Source organism: Haliotis rufescens, unplaced genomic scaffold, assembly GCF_023055435.1.
Source record: "Haliotis rufescens isolate VD_foot unplaced genomic scaffold, xgHalRufe1.0.p SCAF_50, whole genome shotgun sequence".
NCBI lineage: Eukaryota > Metazoa > Mollusca > Gastropoda > Lepetellida > Haliotidae > Haliotis > Haliotis rufescens.
Window position 1 is genome coordinate 2280016 of NW_025964224.1, and position 16349 is coordinate 2296364.

Sequence of the window (16349 nt, forward strand, 5' to 3'; positions counted from 1 at the left end):
TAGGTGGCTCTTATTAGAATATTATTTGGGTGAAAAAAACATAGTTGAAAGTTAAATTTCGTTGTTTATGCTGACAGCCTGAAATGTTTATGTACGACAGATATATTTTCCAGATTTTAATTGCCCATAAATAAGGGTGCATATAACACAGGTGTTCGTATTATACCGAATAAATCTTGTGTACATTGATCAATCGGAAGGGATGCAAATTGGGCTTGTTCACTAGCCAATATATCAGCAAATATCGCCGTGGGTGCTTATTAGAACGGGGCGCTTATTATGTCGAATAAGGTATATACCTAAAACATTATTTTATTTTTCTTGAAATCTCAAAAATGTTAACTCATTTTGGGAAAAACCCAATAGAGTGATGAATAGATGAGTGAAAAAAATATTGGTTACCCAATGAAAAATGTAATAACACAATTAAAATAGAAACCTTTGAGTAAAAACTCAATTGCTTAAAAAGTTATGTGGAGCTCTCGAATACCCTACTCAGACACAGTATACAGACTCCGAGCTGACCAGTCCTTGTTTTAGCCTATCACGCTAACCGTCCAGCAGGGTAGGTACCGGGTACCATCTTTTCACGTCTTTAGGTATCGCATGACTGGGAATCAAAACCCCGGACCTTCCTCTGTCCAGTCAGATGCTCTACCACTGGACCACGGAGGCAGTGGAAACATCCCAGAGCACGAAATAACATAGACAGTCACATGACAACAACCAGGGGTCAGGTCATGCCAGACTATAGCATTAATGACATTTATAAACGTCACCATTTTATCTTGCAACTGGTGGTGCTACAATCGAGCCCAGACATTCCAGACTAGTTTGGCAAGGGAGGAAACTGGACTTTTACAGTCAGTTAACTCCCTTGCCACAAGAAGATGGGTGAACTTGTTTTGCTATTTTCTCTCCTATCAGAGGGTGCAGGATGGTGAAACTGAAACTGGCGGGGACCATCCTACCGACAGTTTCATCCAATTTTGTTCAATCAATATCTTTCACAAAGTCCAGTTTGGTTTCTGTGCAAACATACACGGAAAATTAGTTTTTTGCCATAACTCCCCAATGGTTACAGCAGAGGTGATAAAACATGGTAGCAGGCGATGGGGGGTGGGGCCTGAGACAGCATTTACACAGTGGTGACACCAGCTTCTATGCTGCAGAGGTTGAACTTAGGTCAAACGTCTTAAAATTTCACCAAATGGAACATACATGTCTGGCCCCACGACTGGCTCCACATACTGATATGCCAACTTTCAATACATTTTCAAAAAAAGGTTGATTAATATCCATTAATGGGTTCTAAATATGGCCACTACTGTAGCCATGATTAAAATCAGATCAGAATACTGTTAGTAGTTTTAGAGATGCTAAAGCTGGGATCTTTCACAAAAAGTTTCAGTTCCCCAGGCGTTTAAGTGTTAGAGATGTTGAAAATGCTGTAACATTGAAAGGTCCAAGGTCGTAACTAGATCAAAACACAAAATATGTCCCCCAAAATATTACAGTCAAACACCATTGTATCGAAGTTGAAGGAATCTATGTGAATACTTCGAGCTATCCGAGGCTCGACATACCGTATCCCAAAATGATTATAAAGAAGGAATACACAGGGATAATGCTTTTACTTCAAGACAACTGGAAGTCGGACACATCAAAGTGCGACAAAATGCTGTTTGACTGTATATATGTTACTCAAAAAATGTTAAGGACCACCCCATTCTTTCATATTACTTTAGTGAAGGAGCAAGTCAATTCAACACAGCAACTTTGCAGATCTTAATACTTCTAAGGTATATTAATCACACATGCTTGACCAGAATTAGATTTGAAAAATAGAAATAGCGTAAAACAGATGATTGAAAATGATAGGGGATCACATCCCCCAAACGACAAAGTCCACCACAGGGGATTCCCCTTGCTGGGGATAAAGTGCTGCGCAGTTTCAACAATGGGATCAGTCTTATCTGACGGGCATTCATAGCTGCGACATCGGTAGGTGCTTTATGGCAGTGTGTGTGTGGACTTCCTACTTGCCCAGTACCCATTGTTAGAAGGGTATAGGTACAAATTCACCTTAACTATGAAACAGGTAATTGGAGAACTATACTCACCACCAAAAGAAACGCGAACCATAGAAACATATAGAGAAGTATGTATGTTAAGACGAGATGTTTCCAATGTGTACCACTTAGTGACAAACTAACAATCAGTCAAGTGTCACCACAGAGAGTCCTTGTTCTTATCACGATATGATGCACAAACTTTACAGGTTAATCCTGCACGAGACAAATGGTGCATATCGAGTCATGGATCTATGACGTCACATGTGATGCGTTCATGAGCATCGGTTCAAACAACATCCCAGTATGTTCATTTGTGCATCGAACCAATCTAATATCTCTTGAATATGAGTGCGTCTTCATATAAACTTTTATTCACCAACACATAAAGTATTCGCGTTTCTTTTGGCGGTGAGTATATATTCACATACCCTGTACTGAGTGAAAACATTGAAAATAGATATGGCAATGAGTGGTTGCAGAAATTAATCATTCAGTATGAATGGGCTATAACAGGAACTAGAGGCAGCAGGAAGGAAACAGTATTACGACAGGAATTACGTGTGACACAGGGGGACAATCATTTTACAGTACTCCTAGGTCCGCTTGCACAGAAAAATCTTAGTGCCAAGACTATCGTAAGCCAATGTTAAAGTATGGAAGTTAAGACCATCTTAGTGCTAAGATAGCTTTGTGCAATTTGGCCCTGGACAGCCTTCATTAATGTCAGTTGAAAAAACATCACACCAAACCGAAAAACATGCAGATAATTAGTCACACAAAATTAAGATACAGACCAATTTCTTTCAACATGTTCAAGAAGCTTACCAAACTCATACCCACCAAATTATTTGAGTAAGTTAGGTTGAATATGCGTGTGTGGACCATTACTTTACAACATAAACTCATTCCATGGATCGATGCTCATGATATCAATCACTGGATTATCTGGTCACGACTTGATTTTTTACAGACCGCCATCATATAGCTGGAATATTGCTGAGTGTGGTGTTAAACAACAAACAACAACAACAACATGACAGAGGTATTGTTGTGTTAACACTTTAGTGTGGTGGTACTGTGTCAGGACATGTAACAATATGGTGGGGATGTGAGATAATACGCATCCCGATACCATAGATGCGATATGATTCGTATCCCAATACATTACTTTTATTTTACAAAGTTACTATTCTTTCTTTTTGCAGGTGAATCACAACCCTGATTCATTTGTTTTCAAATTTCAGAGATGGAAGATGAGATATTGTATGTACACATGGTACAGTACGGCAGAAACATACAGGCTAGAAGGCACTGTGAATGTTATGCTATCTTTATATACCTACAGTGATGTCATGCTGTTCTCCAGTCGGATGTTGTGATGTCTCTGGTATTTTATATAACAGCCCTGGCATATTTGCTATATAATCTGTTATAATAATAATACTGTTATATTTATTAATACCACTTCTGTTTACATTGTAATGGTTCATGGAAAGTATCTTTGAAATATAAAAATGTTGATAAATGTTGTTTTAAGGTGGTTTTTTTGGTTTATAAGTTAGATAAAACACTTCCCCTCGGGTTCTAAGATTTAAAACCCTTATATTTGAGAAAAAACCTCGGGGCTGATTCCCCTCGGTTTTATACTGCAGATGTGGGTTTAAAATATCATAAAAACCCTCGGACGTGTTTTATCCAACACATAGCAAACAGGGAAATACTATAGAATCTCAGTAAGCTGTTTGTTAAAGAATTTCTGTGATGATTCACATGTGTTTAAAAGCAAAATAACTTTGTTTTGTTTGTTTGTTGTTTGACATCACACTCAGCAATATTCCAGCTATATGACGGCGGTCTGTAAATAATGGAGTCTGGACCAGACAATCCAGTGATTGACATCATGAGCATCAATCCACACAATTGGGACATGATGACATGCATCAACCATGTCAGCGAGCCTGGCCTCCCGATCCCGTTAGTCGCCTCTTACTTAGGCATAGTCTTCTCTTACGACAAGCATAGTTACCTGTTACAGCAAGGATAGGTTGTTGAAGACCTATTCTACCCCAGATCTTCACGGGTCAGTATGACTTGTATTGTAAAGTATCGTATGTATAGGGTTTGCAAATTAATATATTATATCTAGGGCATTATATCCAATACAATACTGTATCACTGTATCATTACATAACTAGTGTCAGGAGAGTGGGATTATTGTATTCGACGTAATAAGCGCCCACGGCGATATTTGCTAATAAATTGGCTAGTGAACAATTCAACTTAGCACCCCTTCCGAGTGATCAATGTACACAAGACTTATTTATTCGTGTATAATACGCACTCGTGTGTTATATGCACCCTTAATTATGGGCAATTAACTTCTGGAAAAATATATCTGCCGTATATAAACATTTCAGGCTGTCAGCATAAACCACAAAATTAATCTTTTAACTTTTAACTTATAAGAGCCCCCTTTTTCTAATTTTGAGAGTGCCCGGGCGCTTATTACGTCGAATATGGTAAGTGCTTAGTTTATTCTTCAATGGCAGGATTAATATGTAAGGGAAAGTGAAGAAGGATGTTTTTCTTACAATTCAAAAAATTAATTCAGGACATTTGATATGAATTCAAATAGGGGACAAGGGAAATAGATAGTTCCTGACTCAGGGAATATATTACTTTGATCAGGCCACACTGATCACTGACTAACACTGGTGATGAATGAAAGCGAACCACTTGCAGGAATAAGAATGTTTGTTTGTTTGTTTGTTTGTTTGTTTGTTGTTTAACGCCACACTCAGCAATATTCCAGCTATATGATGGCAGTCAGTAAATAATCAAGTCAGGACCAGACAGTCCAGTGATTAACATCATGAGCATCCCTCCATGCAATTAGCATCCGATGGCATGCATCAACCAAGTCAGCGAGCCTGACCACCCGATCCCATTAGTAGCCTCTTCCGACAAACATAGTCGCCCTTTATGGCAAGCAAGGGTTGCTGAAGACCTATTCTATACCGGATCTTAACAGGTCGGAAATGAAAATGATGATGTTTTGCTATCATTAATCTGCAGGAAAAAGGTAGTTCCTCATCCTGAACTCCAGTTCCTTGATGCGATTGCTTAGATGATCTAACTTGCAAAGAAGCTTGTGGAAAACTATGACTTTGTAAAAAAACCACAAATATTGTAAATAAAAAACATAATAAACATCATTGTTTTGTAACTTATACCACTGTATACATACAATTTAACATAAGGTGTGGGAAAATGTCCTTGTGGGATAAGGTCTTATCATCCCAAACTGGCTCCCACAGGAGACATCACTTGAGTGAGATCAAGCGATATCTACATTGTAGATATTCCTGCAATGAAATTGCTACACATTGCTTTACAGACCATTGGTTACCATGACATCCCAATCAAATGACATCACTAATGGCTCTGCTACTGAAGCTGTTAGCAGTACTTTTACTACACTGCTTATTACTGTCTACAAACTGAAAAAAGTTGGAAGAATGATGTTGGATGATAAATAAAATCTCACCCTCGTGTCTTTTGACTTCAAATATATCAACACTTGTTCATAAGCCTGAAAGTTTTTCCACGTTTATCAACTTGTGTTTATATATATTTGATATCAAAAGACGCTCAGGTGAGATTCTCTATTTACACCCAGCATTCAAACCTGAAGAGGCTTGGACAAAGTCCTTGTAAAACCCTTGAACAAGAAATACTGAGACCACAATCATCCACCTCAATAAGGTTGTTTGGTATCCCCCAAGAAGAAGTAGCGAGACCTAGCCCATGCCGTTGTGAGGGAGAAGAGTCAACTGATTGCTAACCAGAAACCAGTGAATGATTACCACAATGTCAAAGTTGACACAATGTATGGATAACAACTTCTTTAATACTGTATAGGCGATGTGTCGGTATAGATCCTTATACCGTTGTCAAGCAAGACAATGTTGACGATCCTACCTGGACTGTGAATTATGTAAATGGAATGATAAATGTGAAATTGGACAAAAAAGACAATATATTGTCCTGTGCTCATCCTTTGTACCACTTATCTATTTTATAGTCTACTGAAATGTATGCTGATAACAAATGGATAAACATCCGTATTCATGTATCAAGTTTTTGAATGGGATTTAAAAGTGAAACACATAAGAGGGAGCATTTATTGATGTCAACTTTTTCATTATGAGGAACATAATGTTTCAGGGTATGTATACCTGATAAATGAGTATCCAGGGTATATGTCACTGCAATCTGTGACTTCAGCCATGAGTCTGAAAACTGAGATTGGTATTACTAAAATCTATGGAAAATGATGACTATGTTGGACTTGTTTTGTTTTACTAAACGAGCTCCCGTGTAATACCTATTTTATGAAACTCGTGAACAGTTGGATGGTTGGTTTGTTGTTTAACGCCGCACTCAGCAATATTCCAGCTATCCAGAATCAATTCTGGACAAGACAATCCAGTGATTGATATCATGTGCATCGATCCAGGCAATTGGGATCGATGACATGCCAAGTAAGCGAGCCTGACCACACAGAAGGAAGTAGGTCCAGCCATACAGAGGGAGGAGGGATACACACCACACAGAAGGAAGTAGGTCCAGCCATACAGAGGGAGGAGGGATACACATCACACAGAAGGAAGTAGGTCCAGTCATACAGAGGGAGGAGGGATACACATCACACAGAAGGAAGTAGCTCTAGCCATACAGATGGAGGAGGGATACACATCACACAGAAGGAAGTAGCTCTAGCCATACAGAGGGAGGAGGGATACACATCACACAGAAGGAAGTAGGTCCAGCCATACAGAGGGAGGAGGGATACACACCGCACAGAAGGAAGTAGGTCTAGCCATATAGAGTGAGGAGGGATACACACCACACAGAAGGAAGTAGGTCCAGCCATACAGATGGAGGAGGGATATACATCACACAGAAGGAAGTAGCTCTAGCCATACAGATGGAGGAGGGATACACATCACACAGTAGCAAGTAGCTCTAGCCATACAGAGGGAGGAGGGATACACACCACACAGAAGGAAGTAGCTCTAGCCATACAGAGGGAGGAGGGATACACATCACACAGTAGCAAGTAGCTCTAGCCATACAGAGGGAGGAGGGATACACACCACACAGAAGGAAGTAGCTCTAGCCATACAGAGGGAGGAGGGATACACACCACACAGTAGCAAGTAGCTCTAGCCATACAGAGGGAGGAGGGATACACACCACACAGAAGGAAGTAGGTCCAGCCATACAGCCATACAGAGGGAGGAGGGATACACACCACACAGAAGGAAGTAGGTCCAGCCATACAGAGGGAGGAGGGATACACACCACACAGAAGGAAGTAGGTCCAGCCATACAGATGGAGGAGGGATACACATCACACAGAAGGAAGTAGCTCTAGCCATACAGATGGAGGAGGGATACACACCACACAGAAGGAAGTAGGTCCAGTCATACAGAGGGAGGAGGGATACACATCACACAGAAGGAAGTAGGTCCAGTCATACAGAGGGAGGAGGGATACACATCACACAGTAGGAAGTAGCTCTAGCCATACAGAGGGAGGAGGGATACACATCACACAGAAGGAAGTAGCTCTAGCCATACAGAGGGATGAGGGATACACACCACACAGAAGGAAGTAGCTCTAGCCATACAGATGGAGGAGGGATACACATCACACAGAAGGAAGTAGCTCTAGCCATACAGATGGAGGAGGGATACACATCACACAGAAGGAAGTAGCTCTAGCCATACAGATGGAGGAGGGATACACATCACACAGAAGGAAGTAGCTCTAGCCATACAGATGGAGGAGGGATACACACCACACAGAAGGAAGTAGCTCTAGCCATACAGATGGAGGAGGGATACACATCACACAGAAGGAAGTAGCTCTAGCCATACAGAGGGAGGAGGGATACACATCACACAGAAGGAAGTAGCTCTAGCCATACAGATGGAGGAGGGATACACATCACACAGAAGGAAGTAGGTCCAGCCATACAGAGGGAGGAGGGATACACATCACACAGAAGGAAGTAGGTCTAGCCATACAGAGGGAGGAGGGATACACATCACACAGAAGGAAGTAGGTCCAGCCATACAGAGGGAGGAGGGATACACATCACACAGAAGGAAGTAGCTCTAGCCATACAGAGGGAGGAGGGATACACACCACACAGAAGGAAGTAGCTCTAGCCATACAGAGGGAGGAGGGATACACACCACACAGAAGGAAGTAGCTCTAGCCATACAGATGGAGGAGGGATACACATCACACAGTAGGAAGTAGCTCTAGCCATACAGAGGGAGGAGGGATACACACCACACAGAAGGAAGTAGCTCTAGCCATACAGAGGGAGGAGGGATACACATCACACAGAAGGAAGTAGCTCTAGCCATACAGATGGAGGAGGGATACACATCACACAGAAGGAAGTAGCTCTAGCCATACAGAGGGAGGAGGGATACACATCACACAGAAGGAAGTAGCTCTAGCCATACAGAGGGAGGAGGGATACACATCACACAGAAGGAAGTAGCTCTAGCCATACAGATGGAGGAGGGATACACATCACACAGAAGGAAGTAGGTCCAGTCATACAGAGGGAGGAGGGATACACATCACACAGTAGGAAGTAGCTCTAGCCACACTGACTTGGTTGATGCATGTCATCGTATCCTAATTCTGTAGATTGTCTGGATCACTGGATTGTCTGGTCCAGACTTAATTATTTATAGACCGCCATCATACAGCTGGAATATTGCTGAGTGGTGTTAAACAACACACAAACACTAATATGCTTTTCAGACAAGGAAATCGCCTTCTAATATTAATAAGCATAAGTCATGACACCTACTTCATATTTTATTTGCTGTTTGTACTGTGGTCACTGGGACCCCAATTCAGATTACTGGGGCCCCAATATGAATTACTGGGGCCCTGATATGAATTACTGGGGCCCCGATATGAATTACTGGGGCCCCGATATGAATTACTGTTCACTCAATCATTAATTTAAGTCTTAAACATGATTATTTTTAAGAGTGACAATATATGTGACTTTATCTCTTTTCATCATAGAATGCAACATTGTAAGATAGGCTGCTCCTCATCGCTCATTCTCTGATAGGAAAAGTGGTGACAATTGATAAGAGTGAGTGAGTATGGTTTTACGCCGCTTTTAGCAATATTCCATAAATATCACGACAGGGGGACACCATAAATGGGCTTCACACATAGTACCAATGTCGGGAATCGAACCCGGGTTTTCGGCATGACGAGCGAACACTTAAACCACTAGGCTACCCGACCGCCCCGACAATTGATAAGAATGTAATGAAATGCAAGAACAAACCAGCAAAACATCTGTGAAAACAGGTTATACTGCAGGAGTGATAAGACCTACCTAACACGGTGCACATGACAACATATTCATTCAGCTATGTTGAAGAATAGAAAAATAAATCTATTCATCTACTGACCAGGATTTTTCACAAAACAAGAAATACCACAACTGAGGTTGGGACCAGTTCAAAACTTCAATGTAAGATAAAAAAAACCTAATTCTTTGTTTTGAGTTAGTGAGTTCAGTTTAACGTCACTTTTATCAGTATTCCAGTCATATCACGGCGTGTCAGCCTAATGTGGGAGGAAAGCCCGAAGTGATGCAGGTCTCAGACCTTTACCACTTCGGTGAAACCCATGAGCACGGGTATGGTGCTGACAAACCTAGAAACATAATCGAGGCGAACCGGGATCCAAACCCACAATCATAGGTTTCTGGCGTGCCTAAGGGATGCAACTCTGCACAGCCAATCGCAGCGCCTTAGACGACTGGGCCACCCGTGCCCACCTTTCTTGTATTGAGACATACACCTTCAAAACCTTAATTCTGAAAATGTGGAATTACCGAGTTTGGTGGGTTTTGGTCACACATGCTTGTGTTTGCCATGTTTTTTTAAATGTCTATCGAATGAAGTTTATTTACTAAGTGTTATTTCTAACAAAATATGAATGAAAATAGGATCAGTTTACATCAGTTTCTAAATAAAACATTGAGATATCAGGTAAGTTGATATTGTTGGCTAGAAAACTTGCAGGCACTCCTAAACATCTGGAATTAACATTTTTATCCAACATGGAACTTTTGAACTGGTCTCCAACAACCGACCAATAATCCCCAACCGACAAAAGCATGGTCCACGGTTCCATTTTGACACTTACAGCTTGTGAAGTTTAACCCTGCTTCCTGATATGCACCTACACTGGAGTGATGCTAAAACACCGATGTCATCAGAAAAATGAAGCCGGTTCTCCTTGAACATGTTCATCGTCACCGTGGTTTCCTGCCACACAGGCTATATCCTGGTTTCAACACTGTTCAAAGTCAACATTAGAAACCGATTAAAGGTCCTTACTGAGCACTATCGAAACTCATCAACAGCCAACACATGGAATCAGGTTGGGTTGTTAGGGCAGGGTGTTGGTTCCATGCCAGGAAATGTTGGGATTTCATTGTCAATTATTGACAATTTAGCCCTGCCCTCCAGGCGTGAGATATAGTGTGTTTGTTTGTGTGACATGTTTAGTGCCACATTCAGCTTTAGACCAGCACCATGACATGGAGGGTACATGTTGTAAATAATTGTGTCTGGACTGGATAAACCAGTGATTGATATTATGAGCACCAATCCACGTGGTTGGGTTATGATGACTTGTTGTCAACTATGTCACACTACCCGATCCATAAAGTCACATGAGTGACAAGAATAGGTTACTGTGATTTCAAGGCATCTGAGTGGCCTCGACATACTTTGCAAAGTTTTTCACGTTTTTAATCAAGGTGCTCGTATGATTTGATTCATTTCGTGGTGTAAGACCTGTTTTATTACAATATAGATCTTGATTATCGATCAGATCATCTTGACTGGGCGCCGCCATTTTGTTTGAATCAAATGCAAGTGATATGAGAGATGGAATCTGATTGGTCAATAGGAGGGACACAGAAGGGACATAACTTGTAAAAGCCACTGGTGGCACTACGATCAAGCCGCGAAATTCCAGCCAAGTTACGCAAGGGTGGAAACTGGACCCCTTTTACTCCCTTGTCTCGGGAAGATGGGTCCTTGCAGGCAATATCTGCATCGCGCAAAACACTTCTTACCAATTCATATCATTGCAAAGTGGCAAGTGCACACATGAACCTTCAGTTTGTGCCAAACAAACACGTTACCAAACCTTGTATCAAGTGAACACCATGCCCATACTAGTAGAATTCACAGAGAGACACATGAACACAATTGGACACTCGCACCCAGCCTCTTGTATTGATTTGACATTCGAAACAGGAGATGGTGAGGTGCAATGGGGATCAATATCGAGTTCAAGATTATTGCACTTTGTATAGCAACGTGAATGGATGTGTGTAGCTGCCTGTACAAGTCTGGACTAATGCCGAGTGTATATTGTTAGCCCATTGAGATATCATGCAGCAGTTTAACATGAATACCCCATTCAGACACAGTATCCTTACTCCGAGCCGACTAGTCCTTGTTTTAGCCCCATAATGCCAGGCGCCAGGCAAGGTAACAACAAGCACACTGGAACACGGAGGCGGTCTCCTAGCGGACGCTCTACCACTGGACCACAGAGGAGGTCTCCGGGCAGAGACTCTACCATTGGACCACAGAGGCGGTCTCAGGGCATGCGCTACCAATGGACCACGGAGGCGGTCTCCAGGCAGACACTCTACCACTTGACCACGGAGGCGGTCTCCGGGCAGACACTCTACGACCGGACCACGGAGGCGGTCTCCAGGCGGACACTCTACCACTGGACCACGAAGGTGGTCTCCGGGCAGACACTCTACCACTGGACCGCGGAGGCGTTTTCCAGGCGGATGCTCTACCACTGGACCACAGAGGTGGTCCCCGTTCGGATACTCTACCACGGAGGCGGTCACCGAGCGGACGCTCTACCACTGGACCATGGAGGCGGTCTCCGGGCAGACACTCTATGACTGGACCACAGAGGAGGTCTCCGGGCGGACACTCTACCACTGGACCACGGAGGCGGTCTCCGGGCAGACACTCTACCACTGGACCACGGAGGCGGTCTCCGGGCGGACGCTCTACCACTGGACAACGGAGGCAGTCTCAGGGGGGACTCTCTACCACTGGACCACGGAGGCGGTCTCCGTGCAGACACTCTACAACGGAGGCGGTCTCCGGGTGGACCCTCTACCACTGGACCACGGAGGCGGTCTCCGGGCAGACGCTCTACCACTGGACAACGGAGGCAGTCTCAGGGGGGACTCTCTACCACTGGACCACGGAGGCGGTCTCCGTGCGGACACTCTTCAACGGAGGCGGTCTCCGGGTGGACCCTCTACCACTGGACCATGGAGGCGGTCTCCGGATGGACATTCTACCACTGGACCACGGAGGCGGTCTCCGTGCGGACACTCTACAACGGAGGCGGTCTCCGGGTGGACCCTCTACCACTGGACCATGGAGGCGGTCTCGGAGGGACACTCTACAACTGGACCAAGGCGGTGGTCCTTGAAACAGAAACAAAGTCACAGTGAAATCCTTCTAAGCCAGTTAGTATTTTGAGGGGGACAGACACCAAAGACGAAGACATATAAGACCCTGGATGACCAACGACAACAGGAGAGAGAGAGAGAGCAACTAGCTGGACATAAGATCCCAATTGTGTCATACTTAGTGGAACTATTAATTTTGCATACTGCGAATGTATGATTGTTGTTGTACTTTATTAATATATTTATTGTACTGTAAACATATACTTTATTGATTGTATAAATTTGTACAGTGATCAATAAAATGTGCCATGTATGAAATAAAAAAATATTGACCTGAATTCTTTACTGAAGCCATTTGGAACTCTTATCTATGAAAAAACACATCCAGACAAATAACTGTGTTGTATGCTAAACCAGAGATCATATTCTGAGCTGGTTCAAATTGCGTGTACATACATGTACACTGACACAACAAAGGACATAAAATATCAACAATCTCCAGTTGATAGCTCTGCTGTAATATATCTACATGGAAATAGTCATCAGTTGAGTAATGTATGCATGTACCAATAACATCAGTGGAATAATGTATGCTTGTACCAATAACATCAGTGGAATAATGTATGCATGTACCAATAACATCAGTGGAATAATGTATGCATGTACCAATAACATCAGTGGAATAATGTATGCATGTATGAATAACATCAGTGGAATAATGTATGCATGTACGAATAACATCAGTGGAATAATGTATGCATGTACCAATAACATCAGTGGAATAATGTATGCAAGTATGAATAACATCAGTGGAATAATGTATGCATGTACCAATAACATCAGTGGAATAATATATGCATGTACCAATAACATCAGTGGAATAATGTATGCAAGTATGAATAACATCAGTGCAATAATGTATGCAAGTATGAATAACATCAGTGGAATAATGTATGCATGTACCAATAACATCAGTGGAATAATATATGCATGTACCAATAACATCAGTGGAATAATGTATGCATGTACCAATAACATCAGTGCAATAATGTATGCAAGTATGAATAACATCAGTGGAATAATGTATGCATGTACGAATAACATCAGTGCAATAATGTATGCAAGTATGAATAACATCAGTGGAATAATGTATGCATGTACCAATAACATCAGTGGAATAATATATGCATGTACCAATAACATCAGTGGAATAATGTATGCAAGTATGAATAACATCAGTGGAATAATGTATGCAAGTATGAATAACATCAGTGGAATAATATATGCATGTACCAATAACATCAGTGGAATAATGTATGCAAGTATGAATAACATCAGTGGAATAATGTATGCAAGTATGAATAACATCAGTGGAATAATGTATGCATGTACCAATAACATCAGTGGAATAATATATGCATGTACCAATAACATCAGTGGAATAATGTATGCAAGTATGAATAACATCAGTGGAATAATGTATGCAAGTATGAATAACATCAGTGGAATAATGTATGCATGTACCAATAACATCAGTGGAATAATGTATGCAAGTATGAATAACATCAGTGGAATAATGTATGCATGTACCAATAACATCAGTGGAATAATATATGCATGTACCAATAACATCAGTGGAATAATGTATGCATGTACCAATAACATCAGTGGAATAATGTATGCATGTACCAATAACATCAGTGGAATAATGTATGCATGTATGAATAACAGCAGTGGAATAATGTATGCATGTACCAATAACATCAGTGGAATAATGTATGCATGTACCAATAACATCAGTTGAATAATGTATGCAAGTATGAATAACATCAGTGGAATAATGTATGCATGTACCAATAACATCAGTGGAATAATGTATGCATGTACCAATAACATCAGTGGAATAATGTATGCATGTACCAATAACATCAGTGGAATAATGTATGCATGTACCAATAACATCAGTGGAATAATGTATGCAAGTATGAATAACATCAGTGGAATAATGTATGCATGTACCAATAACATCAGTGGAATAATGTATGCATGTACCAATAACATCAGTGGAATAATGTATGCATGTACCAATAACATCAGTGGAATAATGTATGCATGTACCAATAACATCAGTGGAATAATGTATGCATGTACCAATAACATCAGTGGAATAATGTATGCATGTACCAATAACATCAGTGGAATAATGTATGCATGTACCAATAACATCAGTGGAATAATGTATGCATGTACCAATAACATCAGTGGAATAATATATGCATGTACCAATAACATCAGTGGAATAATGTATGCATGTACCAATAACATCAGTGGAATAATGTATGCATGTACCAATAACATCAGTGGAATAATATATGCATGTACCAATAACATCAGTGGAATAATGTATGCATGTACCAATAACATCAGTGGAATAATGTATGCATGTACCAATAACATCAGTGGAATAATGTATGCATGTACCAATAACATCAGTGGAATAATATATGCATGTACCAATAACATCAGTGGAATAATGTATGCATGTACCAATAACATCAGTGGAATAATGTATGCATGTACCAATAACATCAGTGGAATAATATATGCATGTACCAATAACATCAGTGGAATAATGTATGCATGTAACAATAACATCAGTGGAATAATGTATGCATGCATGAATAACATCAGTTGAATAATGTATGCACATGATGCAAGTACGAATAACATGAGTGGAATAATTGAGTTTGGTTTTACGCCGCTTTTAGTAATATCACGGCTGGGGACACCAGAAATGGGCTTTACACATTGTACCCATGTCGGGAATCAACCCTGGTCTTCAGCGTGACGAGCGAAAGCTATAACCGGTCACTAGGCTACCCGACCGCCCCTTCAGTGGAATAATGTATGCATGTATGATTAAAATCAGTGGAATAATGTCATCTTCCCCTGGCAAGGGTGTTAAATGACTATAAAAATCCGGTTTGCACCCTTCTCACTGGATTAAAAAACAGAATTGACATGAGTTGGTCGCTACTGGTTAACTGACTTATTGCTTGACCCACTGAGTTTTGCTGCATGCATAAACCTGACTAATTAACCAAAAAAGGTGACGTTAACTTTTCCATAAATGTATATAAGTCTGCAACAACTTTATTTTCTCATTCAGTTCGATAACCACACTGTCCATGTTCATGAAGTTGATCTCTCAACAACTTGTCAAGTTTTTGTTGGCCCAAGTTTCACATGGTCATAGATTCATACACGACCATAAACTGTAAAATCTCTCCAAATATCAATCCACAATGATTTTATACCTGTGACATATATTAGCATGATGTATCCGAGTAACTTATCTTTATCTTGGACGTATTGATTGTTTTGATCTCGCTATCTTTTAATTTGATCAAATGCACCTGTCAGTGTCCTGAACACACAACAACATACTCATAGGCCATTGTGAAAAGAAACGTGTGACCGTCGTCTTCAAGTTATTACCATATGACATCCAAAGTAGCTCATCCCACTTACCGGTTCTTTCTAATCTGTGTGTCACATTTCGTCATCAAAACAGAAAAACAATCAAAAACTTGTCCAACACTCACCAGGAACACGGAAGTATAATTTACAAACTGTTCTTCTGATTTTATTTAATGTCAAAAGTGTAACTTCCGAAACGAAATAC

General features: G+C 41.1%; 1 protein-coding gene across 2 annotated transcripts in view; it reads right to left on the minus strand.

Annotated features, from left to right (window-relative positions):
- Window positions 1–16315, minus strand: part of LOC125374008 (tyrosine-protein kinase Tec-like) — a 51550-nt gene extending 35235 nt beyond the window's left edge. The window contains exon 1 of one of the 2 annotated variants that reach the window (XM_048384684.1): window positions 16270–16315. The gene's annotated coding sequence lies outside the window, so the exon portion shown is untranslated. Of the gene's footprint in view, window positions 1–16195 lie in introns of both variants that reach the window. The other variant, XM_048384685.1, reaches the window with a different exon arrangement.
- Between the last annotated feature and the right edge of the window lie 34 nt (window positions 16316–16349).